The sequence below is a fragment of the Lygodium microphyllum genome, chromosome 2 (assembly GCF_053477565.2).
Source record: "Lygodium microphyllum isolate KBCC chromosome 2, Lygodium_microphyllum_v1.1.10, whole genome shotgun sequence".
In the NCBI taxonomy this organism is placed as follows: domain Eukaryota; kingdom Viridiplantae; phylum Streptophyta; class Polypodiopsida; order Schizaeales; family Lygodiaceae; genus Lygodium; species Lygodium microphyllum.
Genome location: NC_141136.1, coordinates 150,147,281 through 150,158,780, shown reverse-complemented (window position 1 = coordinate 150,158,780; position 11,500 = coordinate 150,147,281).

Sequence of the window (11,500 nt, the reverse complement as noted above, 5' to 3'; positions counted from 1 at the left end):
CAAACATTCACTTGTATTTACCTATCTCTTGAAGACACATCTCCATCTATCTTGTCCAGTTTTCTTGCCAAACCCCTATGGTGACCTTCAACCCTGCACGTTGCGACAACACTCTCTCTCAACACACACACACACACACACACACACACACACACACACACACACACACACACACACACACACACACACACACACACACACACACACACACACACACACACACACACACACACACACACACACACACACACACACACACAAGTGGGGTAGTTCACATAGAGCTCACCTCTTTTTGTGACACTTGGCTGGTCCCTACCTAAAATGTGTATATCTTAGTTTTCTTTGGCCTAATCTATATAAATGAGAATAAAGACTTTGTAAAACTCTCAAGTTGTTGAGAGTGAAAGAGATTGTGGTTTTAGCTATTTTTTGTTGGATTTTTGATGCATTTTTGTTGTTTTGGATGCTAATTGGTTCCTAATGAGTTGAGATGTGTTTTGGAAATTCTCAATGGTTGAGTGTTTTTAATTGATGATGATGGTTTTTAATTTGTTAATGATGAGTTGAGATGATGTATTGGTGTTCGAACTAGTTCTATTATGCCTGAATGGTAATTGTTTGAGTCTGCCTTCTTTCTATTTAAGAGGTTGAGATTGTGAATGTTTGGGTTTGATTGTGATTGAGTGAATGATTTTTTATGGGTGTGGATGGCCTTTGTTGAAGTTATGAGCTTTTATGATGTTCTATTGATCCTTTTTGGTGTATTATTGAGCTTCTGTATGTCTTTTGTTTGCTTATGTGAGTGTTTTGTGGGATGAATTTTTAGCCTGTGAAACTTTTTCAATCTTAGAAATAGAATAATACAAGCTTAAAGAAAGTGAAGAAGTAGCTAATGAAGACTAGAGTAAAGAGTTAAAGTGATAGTCACAATGACAAACTATGAAGACTGACTATAATGAATTTGATACCTCTTTGAATCAGACATAAAATTTGGAGGAAAGATCCATGACAAAGAGAGGATTATTATATTTCATTACAAGTGGTTATGATGTATCATAGCGTTTTCAAAGGCTAAAACTATGTATTTGTGAGAGATTGAGAGACAAAGAATAATAAATCATGATGAATGAAGTCTATGTGATTAATTACATCTAAAATTGAGTAGATATTTGTGTTTTCTTAGTCTTCTATGCATAATAAAAAATATATGTTGAATATTCTTCATTTATGTGTAACTCCTTGGTTCTTGTGTACACTCTTACACTTGGCAGACACTTCTTTCCCCATTCATAACTTGTATTGCCTATAGTAGATATCCCCATCATAGTGCTCTGATCACCCCATTAAGTGATGCACTAGGAATATTGGTCTCTAAATGGTCTCATGGCCATGCTAGATCATCATCAAAACTTAAAGAAAAGTGAGTCATTAATTTATTGACATGAATTTATTAAATAGAAAATACATAATAAGCAATCAATTTAGTGACAGGAACAACAATTTCTTCAATTGTCTCCTCAACAATTAGCTCAAGACCTTCTTCAAAAGATTTCTTCATGAAGACCTTCCTTGTAGTTTTTTTTTTCTTGGCCATTGAAACCCACATGATGCAATAAGGAGGCTACATACGAAGACAACTGACTCCCATTGCACCGAAAAATAAAGACTAGATGGAAGCCTTGAACTCTTACTCCTTGCTTTGCAATAAAGGTTGGCCCAATACAATGCAATAGAGTGAATTTGAGTTCCTCTTTTGCCCTAATCACTTTGTATTGGCAGATTCCAACACGACTTAGTGCAGTATGAGAAGACAAGAAGAAGCTCTATAGCTCCAATATGACGTGATGAAGGTTGTAGATAAATTTTGTGATGTATGTATCGTGCTGTTTTGGGAAACTCAGCAGCTCTACAACTTTGGCCAATACAACGCGATGAAGGTTGTTTCTAAAGCTGGTGAAGAATGCTATCATACTATTTTGGACAACTCAATAGCTTTCGACGTCATTAACATCAAACATATGGCACCTCTGTTGATCGAATTTGTCAGAACTATTGCCAATGGCAATCATGACATAAGGTGTGAATTCGCATTCGTGCCAGCTAAGAAGTTCTTGTATACTCACGGGTGCTGATGTCCATGTGTCATGTTCTCATTGGCTATTTGATTAGGGTTTCTGGAATGTTCTTTCTTCCCCCTCACGCCTATTTAAGGCCACCCAAATTTTTTCGTGCACTTTTCTTCCCCATTTCCTCACGCATCAAACATCTCCAACTCTATCTTCATCTCTGTCTCCTTCCATGCGGTGCTCCAAACTGTCCGTCTCCTTCTCTCCTCGGCTCCGTCTCCTTCTTCATCACGACACCCCCTGCATCACCCCCTCTTGCATCCATACTACATTACCTCATGCGTCCATACTCTGTCTTCAATCTCCATGTTGCCCCCTCCATCCATACTCTATCACCCTTTCTGTCCATACTCCATCACCCCCTCTGTCAAAGTTGTCCTCCACCATAGGCACATTCCTATCACATCGTATTCCTAACTCTTCCTATTCCTAACTCATCCAACACAGCTCAAGAAGATAAATAGAAAGCTTTTGATTTTCTTCCTATTGCATCATATTCCTAACTTGTCCAATCGTTTTCCTACCCTCGTGGAAATAGTGCAATGCTGGGGTTTGGAGATTTCGAAATGCTTCTATTCATGCCATATTCCTGACTCATCCAACACGAGTGCACCACTTAAAAAGGCTTATACCTTGATATTTCCAATATGTAAAGGGAGGAGTTAGAATATGTAAAGGAGTATGTTCACCAATATGTAAAGGGAGGAGTTAGAATATGTAAAGGAGCTCAAGGATGTCAAGGAGACATCAATTAGCTTATGGAATCCAAGCAAACTTGAGAGTGATGAAAATCAAATGGTAATGCATTCATTTTAGGATAATTTTTTGGGGAGAGCCAAAGGATCAAGAATTGGTGGTAGTTCCCTAAAGGATGTTGCACTTGAGCATTACATATCGAAGATTGATCCCAATATTCTGTTGGTTTTGCATAGCACTTTCTCAAAGGAGGCCTCATGGCCAATTGTCTATGTTAAAGCACTTACAAGGATTCTTGAATACTCAAGTTTGCAGTACAATGCGTACAAAGTTATGTTTTTGGAAAAGACAACAATCATTCGAATATTTGGTTATGGTCCCAACTTCTATACCTCCAGGGCTGGATACTTCCTTGGTATACTCATCTTCTGTTTTAGCAGCAAACAAAATAGATATCGAATCCATAGCTGGATATACAAGAGAAGAAAGTTTTTACATTATAGAGGAAAAATGCCTAAGGAGGACAAGGATGTAAAGGCTCTTAAAAGCTAGCCATGTATATATTATTTTGAAAGTAGTATCGGTATTTTAGATTCCATTGCATTTATTGTGTTCTCGATCTTTGAAGTTGTCTTTGAAAAAACCAATTGAATAACTCTTGAAGGGCATTGGTTTTTGTTGCTCCTCCTCCATGCCTAGTGCTTCAAAAGAAACACATACGTGCTTGGTAGTGAGATTTCTCCATACCTTGGCTACTGTAAGTTGCCAGGGACCCTTGCTCTTCCACAAAATAAGGCCCATGAATAAGAAGAATATGATGTGACAACCCAACAAGCAATAATGAGTTTAAATAATTAAACCTTGTTTTCAAAGTAGAAAGGTTCAAATTTATGGACTCTATCTTACCAAGTAGAAAGTAATATCCTTTTCTCCCCAAGCTTCCTTAATTTCTTGAATGAGATTCACAATTGAATGTTTTTACTCTTCCAAATAGTTAGATGTTATCTTTTGTTCCCTGAGCATTTTTAAAAATATGTGAAGGTGTTTCCAAACCTCCATTTGTAGGAATGCAATTCGTGGTGTGCTAGCCACATTTGTTGTGATTGCACACAACTCTCTCTAGTACTCCCACAATGTATTCATTTGTTTACTAGTATGATTTCTTAGAAATTGTCTAGCTTTTGCACCCCCCATAGAGACATCTACTAAGACCTCTCTTGTTTTCCCTGAGGCTATTGGATCCTTTCTTAGGTGAACTTGACCTCCATGAAAACCCATTTTTGACAGTAAAGCCTCACATTTGTCAATGTAGTCATCTAACAAAGATACAAGTTCTATTGAATATGCATAGTCAAGATGCAATCTAAGAAACTTATCATTATTCTAATCTCTACATGTAATGTACAAATATGAACGTTCCTGAGAGAGATTGAGAGAATAGGATCCCACAAGCCATCCATGTTTTTGAACTTGCTCAAATCTATAGAGTTTCGAGTCAGGGCTCTTCTTGTTGGCCGCAAAGTACTCCATTCTTTGGATCCCAAACTCTCCATGCAATAAATACAAGGATATTTTGCATTGGCCCCATTACTTAATTCAATCATACATTTGATATTTTTTAAGTTAGCACTCATATGCCATTCAACATTAAAACTACCAACACCAGCGACTATCAACATTTCACATTCACTTTGAGACTTTATAATATCAGGAATACCTGTATGAGAGAGCAACCATTTCAATATTTCATGACTTTCAATTGGTACTTGGGCCACACCAATCCACCAAAGCTCCATGCAATGCTCGATGGTGTATACTCCTCCAAGATGAATAGACAATATCTAACCGAATAGTAAGTTTATACTTGCATGGTGGGGTTGTGCTTGTATTGCTAGAAGACGTATTGGTAAACGTTTTGGTAGGGAACCCTAAACAGGGCAACAATATCACATAGAAGGAAATAGAACCACAAGAAAGAGAGGTGCGTAAAATGATTGTTGAGGAATAAAAAATCGGCATCTTTTGGTGTGAAAATTCAAAAGTACAAGATTTTGTAATTTCCAAGAGAATAAGAGTGAAAACGTGACACTTAATGTCCATTAAAGATTGAAGATATTTAATGCCCGACCTCTCAAATGAATCATACATTCTCTCATTAATCACATTCAAGCAGCCAAATTTGGAGGGTTTTTCTCTTCTAAACCTCTTCTAATTAGCAACTTAATCATTTTCTTATGAGTGCCATTTTGAAACATTTTGGGCCCTAATAAGTTGGGACCCCTAGATGCTCCATCAAAATATAATGCATATGTCCATAAAGGATTCACGCATGCGGCCATCATCTTCTCCTTTATTCATATATATGATAGTCAAAATTCAACATATTCAGAGGATGAACCAAAGGCTCTATCCCACCTTCTTCATTGAATCCAATAGGGATGCTCATCAAAATCCTAAAGCAATGATTGTAGAAGACTTTGGTCTCCCCTATGCAAATGCCCCATCCTCTTGCTCAATCACTTTATAACCTTTTCTCTGCTAAACAAGTCTTCCCTACTGTGCTGATGGTATCTTTGTTCCAGATATGGGTGCTCTAAGTAGGGGATTAGGCACACCATAAACCAACTTTTAGCCTCTCTTGGATGTTTCAAATCAGTCTAGCCTTGACTTGCAAGACAACTATCTCATCAATATGCCTAAAGATAATAAGGTTTCATCTTATTTAGATTAACCTTGATTTTTAACTCCACTCCATGCAAATTTGCTAGAAATATTATGGACTTATTTTTTTCGATTCTAGCTATTTTATAGGGATCACCATCCCACTTAGGTTCTAGTTTCCCAGGAAACACCTCCCAGCATGCATCATAATATAAAACTAATTTCCCTTTCCTGAAAGTATACTTCTTTTCTTTTAAGTCATGAAATTGCTTCATTCAATGCTTAGATACCTCAAACACTATATAGGAAATTTGGAAATTTCCATGTACTTTGGGAACCCCCAATATATTTATTATTTGACCACATGGTCAAATCTTATTGTCTTACTTAAAGGTGGAGTCTACCCTAAATGCTTTATAAGCTACCTTCCCAAATCTCACTTTCAAATATGAACCAAGATTTAGCCATGTGGTCGAATATTTATCACTTATTTGAAATTGGGACTTGGGAAATTCCCAAATTCTCTAATATGGTGTTCTCTTGATGTAACACACTCTGCAATTTGAGCGCTTCAAGGGGTGTTAAATTCATAAAGCACTCAAAGAGTGCATCTTTATTCCCCAAGGAATGGTTAAGCACAAATATTATAGTTGGTAACTCGATCTCTAGGAGTAGTATGCACTCTTCGACATAAATTAACTTGAATGGGATGTAGCCAGTAGTTCCCTTAAAGATCGTATTATACACCCACATAGTTGCAGATAGCTTCTTATCCTAATCTTATTTCTTCTCTAATACTATTTTTGATAGAATACTCACAAGCTATTTATTAGTACTTTTGACCTATCCATTTGCCTATATCATTTTATTGTGCTTAATCTACCATGCTTTAGTCAAGATCTTAATTACCTTATTCAAAAAATGGGTTTTGTTGTTTGACATTAACTCCTTTGGTGGACCAAATTGGCAAATAATATGCTCAAGCACAAAGCTAACGGTCTCCTTTGCATCATCCTTCCTCATCGTTGGTGCTTTTGAACACTTTGTAAAATAATAAGTTGTTGCCACTATGATATACCTCTTTTGTGCAGAGGGATGACTGGTTAATAGGGCTCACAAAATTGATGCTCCACTTCTAAAATGGTAGTATAGCCATAATAGGAGTCAATTGGTGCTTCCTATTCTCCCTACTATCATGTCTCTAACATGTATCACATCTCTTGACATATGCAAATGTATCTTGAAAAATGGATGACCACCAATATCCAACTCTGAAAGTTTTTTGTGTAGTCAATCATCTAGTAAAGTGTCCCCCACAAGTGGATTCATGACACTCTTACAAGATAAACAGAACCTCGTAAGGCATAACACATCGGTGATAAACATCATCAATCCCCTATTGATATAGTGTTCTTGCAATCAAGGCTAATTTCGAAGCTTGCTATTTGATTTTTCTCTTCTCAGCCTTTGACAAAGCAGCTCCAATCTCTCCTCTTCTAGATAGATAGTGTGTTATGGCATCATACCAGGATGGAATGGAAGTTGAATCAATTTTGAATAGACCCTTAAGGTCACTACCTTCAATGAAATTTCCTTCGACTCCTCGAAATCCACAAGACATTCAATGATGCCTTGCAAACTTGGTGTCTTACTCTTGATTTCATAATCAAACTCCTGGAAAGTGATTAACCACTTTGCTAGTAGGCGATGAAACGGCTATAACTTATTCATCAATAGTCTCAACCTTTCTGCCTTCATATAAAATACGACCTTTTCACAAAGAATGTAATTCATGAATTTCTTTGTCACAAAATACCATCCCAAGGCACAATTTCTCCATGTAGGTATAATCAACCTTTGATATCCTTGATTGATGGCTAACAAATGCAATTGGATAATACCTATTCTCCTCCCAAATCTGAGCTAAACAGCTGATGGTATGCATTGTGGCTACTAAAAATATATAGAAAACCTCACCTCTTTTGGGTGCTTTCAAGACCGGTGCCTTCACTAGTTCCTGCTTTACATCCTCAAAGGATACTTGACATAGCCCCTCAGGCTTGGTAAAAAGCACCACCTTCTCATAAATAATGTAATATCTAAACTTCTTGGTGGTGAACACAATAGCTAAACATACTTTTTCTAAATAACTATAACAAAGCTTCGAAATGCCTAATTTTTGACTTATAAAAGTGATCACATGATAAAGTTGTGCCTACTAAATCTAGAATAGGCAACAATTGATACTATGCCTTATTGCAGCCATTAAGATATAAAAAACCTCACCCCCTTTTTGGAGCTTCTAACACTAGTTTTTTGGATAATTCCATCTTAACACCCTCAAACGCTAGTGCATATGGTTCAGTACATTTGAAAACATGGCTTGTGCCAGGATATTTGTCAAAGGTAATGAGTGCTTGGCCAATGCATTAATGAATGGGTGATTATAGCCCATAGATGAAAAACATTTGTGAACCTCCCTAGGGTTGGTGGGTGGGCTCATGGATATGATTACTGCTACTTTCTTAGCATCAATGGAAATGCCAACTGCACTCACGTGACCCAACAATAAGCCGTAAAGGAACCTTGAAAACACACTTTCAAGGATTTAATGCTGTTCAATACTCACAACAATGCTCAAAGTACTTACCTAGAATGATGAGTTGTCTATCATGGGTTGTGGTAGCCGGCCCCAAATCATCTATAAAAACCTTAAGTTCTTCAAGGGAGATATAAGCAAACGTCTTGTTAGTCATTCTTTGCCAAGATCCAAGAGCATTGCATAAACCAAAGGCCTTGACATGGTATGCAAAGGTACCAATGACTATAATGAATGTCATTTCAACTTACTCTCCTCGATTAGGGCCATCTAAATATAGCCCACAAAGTAATCCATGAAGGAGTATATTTCTCACCCTACTAATGATCCAAAATCTAGTCAATAAAAGGGCAGAGGGTAATAGTTTGTCTTCTTGTTCAACTTCTTAAAATCTATGCAAAGGTGGATTTCATTGTTCTTCTTCTTTGTATCATAACTAGTGAACACCATTTGGTGTGTTTAATAAGAAATATTATACTTGCCTTCCTTAAACACATTAATTCCTAAAAAAGAGACTCTCTCATCTTAAAAGGCATTTGTCTAACCTTCTACCTTACTAGCTTGCTACCTTCTTTCAATGGGATCGTGTGCATGGAAATAACAATAGGGATCCCCTTCAATTCATCATAGTTTCATGCAAACATATCCATAAACTCCTGTAGGAGTGATATATAGTTTGCACGCTCATTATCAGATTATATAGTACCAAGTTTGATTAGACGGGGATCATTAGGAGTCCCAAGATCCCACTCTATTACATTGACATCACGTATCTAATCTTTTGCCCCTATTTACTCACTCAAACACACTTGATAGACTTCCTCCATTAAGAAACCCTCATCAGACTCACTAAAGCTTAAAGTTCTAGTGGGGCAGAGGTGCCTTCAAGTGCCTCCCATTCTATAGTGGGAGCACTGCCCTTTCATTTAGTGGGAATTCAAGATAAACATCCAAAAATAATTCTCCTGATCCCACATCCATATATCAAATGACTAGCTACAATGTCTACCAAACAATCAAAGTGTCATATCCACAGTTGTCCTAGCTGATAGCTTGGCCAACCAGCCAATCGAATAACATCGAAATCAAGAACACACTCAATATGTGCCACTACTACATGTGCTTGAGATGCTATTCCTTCTTGACTATCTTAAAATGTCATTAGCCATTTTTAGGATAAGCCTTTCTTGTAAGGCTACACTCATGATGTTTATGGAGGACTACCTTGTTGGAGTAAACTAACTCTACTCCAACATGTATTGGCCATTTGTCCTAACTTCCTATATATATCACACTTCACATGAAGCCAATTCCATAGGAGGTGCTGACCACCACACCACTTGCAACTAGATCTTGATGGACCATCCTCTTTAGTGCATCGACTTCCTATTAGGTTTTATTGCTTCTTTAGGAAGTGTACGTCTACCGCTATTTGTCTATGCTATCCAATTATCATGTCCGTCTAATACTTCATCATGTCCTTGACTTTTCCAAGAACATTTGATGCACTAAATTGATAACCATAATCATTCACTTGGCATCCAAATGACTTAACCACTTGGTTAGGTATTGGTGGTTGATTAATTGGCATTACATTGGGATTCATCATTTGTCTTCTTCCATTTAATGGGACCACTTGGCTTCTAGCAATTGGCATAGCAGCATTAAGAGGATCTCACAACATAGGTATATTTTGCATGACACCTCCTCTTGCATTAGGGCTTGTTATGGGTGGACTTATTGCACCTTGATCACCACTAGCTATAGGTAATGCCAAATTATTTTTAGGACCTAGATTTGAATAGAGATTTTCTCTGAAGGCATAGGCCACTTGTTGTAATCATGACTCTATCTCATTTACTCGTGCAATGGAAATGTCTATATTAGCAAGAGGAACACTACTCAATTGTAGTTGGATGTTGGAATCCAATCCATATAGGAAGTACTATAGCTAGGCAACACAAGTGGAATGGGAATAGAGGCTTTCAATTTGCGGAACACCTCCTTTAATTTCTTGGCATAAGCTTGAGCATTCTAATGAGGCTCTTGACACACTACATTCAAAACATGTAGCAATCATAATGCCACACTATACCTCTTCCTTTCAAAGTCATATTAAAGAACATCATAAGATTTCCTTTGTCCTAAATCCAGTAATTAGACATAACTTTGAAACTCACTAATATGGAGTTTCAAATCTTCCTCTTCTAACTCATTGAAAAAGGGTAGGGAAAAACCAAGCACTGGCAAATCCATTGTTCCTATAGGTATTACAATTGGTTGTGCTATCATAATGATTAGGTTTACTCCAGGTGTTTATGTCGGGGTGGGGCAGGGGGGGGGGGGGGAGAGGGGAGGGGGAGGGAGGGGGTTACACTCCTAGTTGGAGTAGACTAAATTTTCAGGGAAAGGGAAATGCTAGAGCTTCCTTCTCCCCCTAATAGACTAACTAGGATATTAATTGGGCCAATAAGGCCTCTCACTCTTAGTGATATTGGACTGCTGTGCTTAAGAGAATAGCTCCTAAGAATCTTTGCTCTTTGTCTATCCATTTCACCTCTTTCTTGACGTTGAATCTTAGATTGGAGTTTCTATTAAGATAAATTAAATCTATCTCGATACTTTTTGGCATATACAAACTAACTAGGTCCCTATTATCTAAGGTTAAAAGATTTCCACTTATTAATAGCTCTCTCATGACAAATGCACCACCTATCTTGGGCCCAAAAATAGGTTCAACACTAGTACTAAGGCTCTAGTGGCTCCTCCTACACTCTCTAAACAATCCCTATGGCCTCACAGCCCACAAGCATTTAGATGCTACGAAATGATTAATCTAACAAATGAGTTTCAAACTATAGTCCAAGGTACTATCTGTCTCCACTCCAAGTAAAGGGAGTATCCCATACATATAGGTAACTAACACTTTATTATACACACAAATAGAGCATCCCCTAGCTGACTAATGTGGCTCGTACGACTATCCTACGTCCCAAGGATTAGTCCCATGATTGGCCCCATCTCAAACATAAAGAATAACAAAACATAGTCCTCTCTTTTGATATTGCATGATATAGGAGATATATTCATTATCTTCACATAAATGTTCCCCAAAGATCACCATGCTATCCTATAGCAAAGGAACCTCACACACTCAGTGTTGGTCACAACTAGGCATACATGTGTTATGCACCTAGGAGTTTTCCTTTTGATACCATGCATAAATATAAATGCAATGTGCATGACTCATTATGCTCAAAATATTTTAACTATAAATCAGTCAAGATGTATGCAAAAATAGTCTTTCCATGATTTCTTTTCTCTAACGTTATGATGCATTGCAAAGAGATGGTATCAAGCTAACCTGCCCCACTATTCCCTTTCAAACATAAACAAATTGAAGCTTATATATTATAAT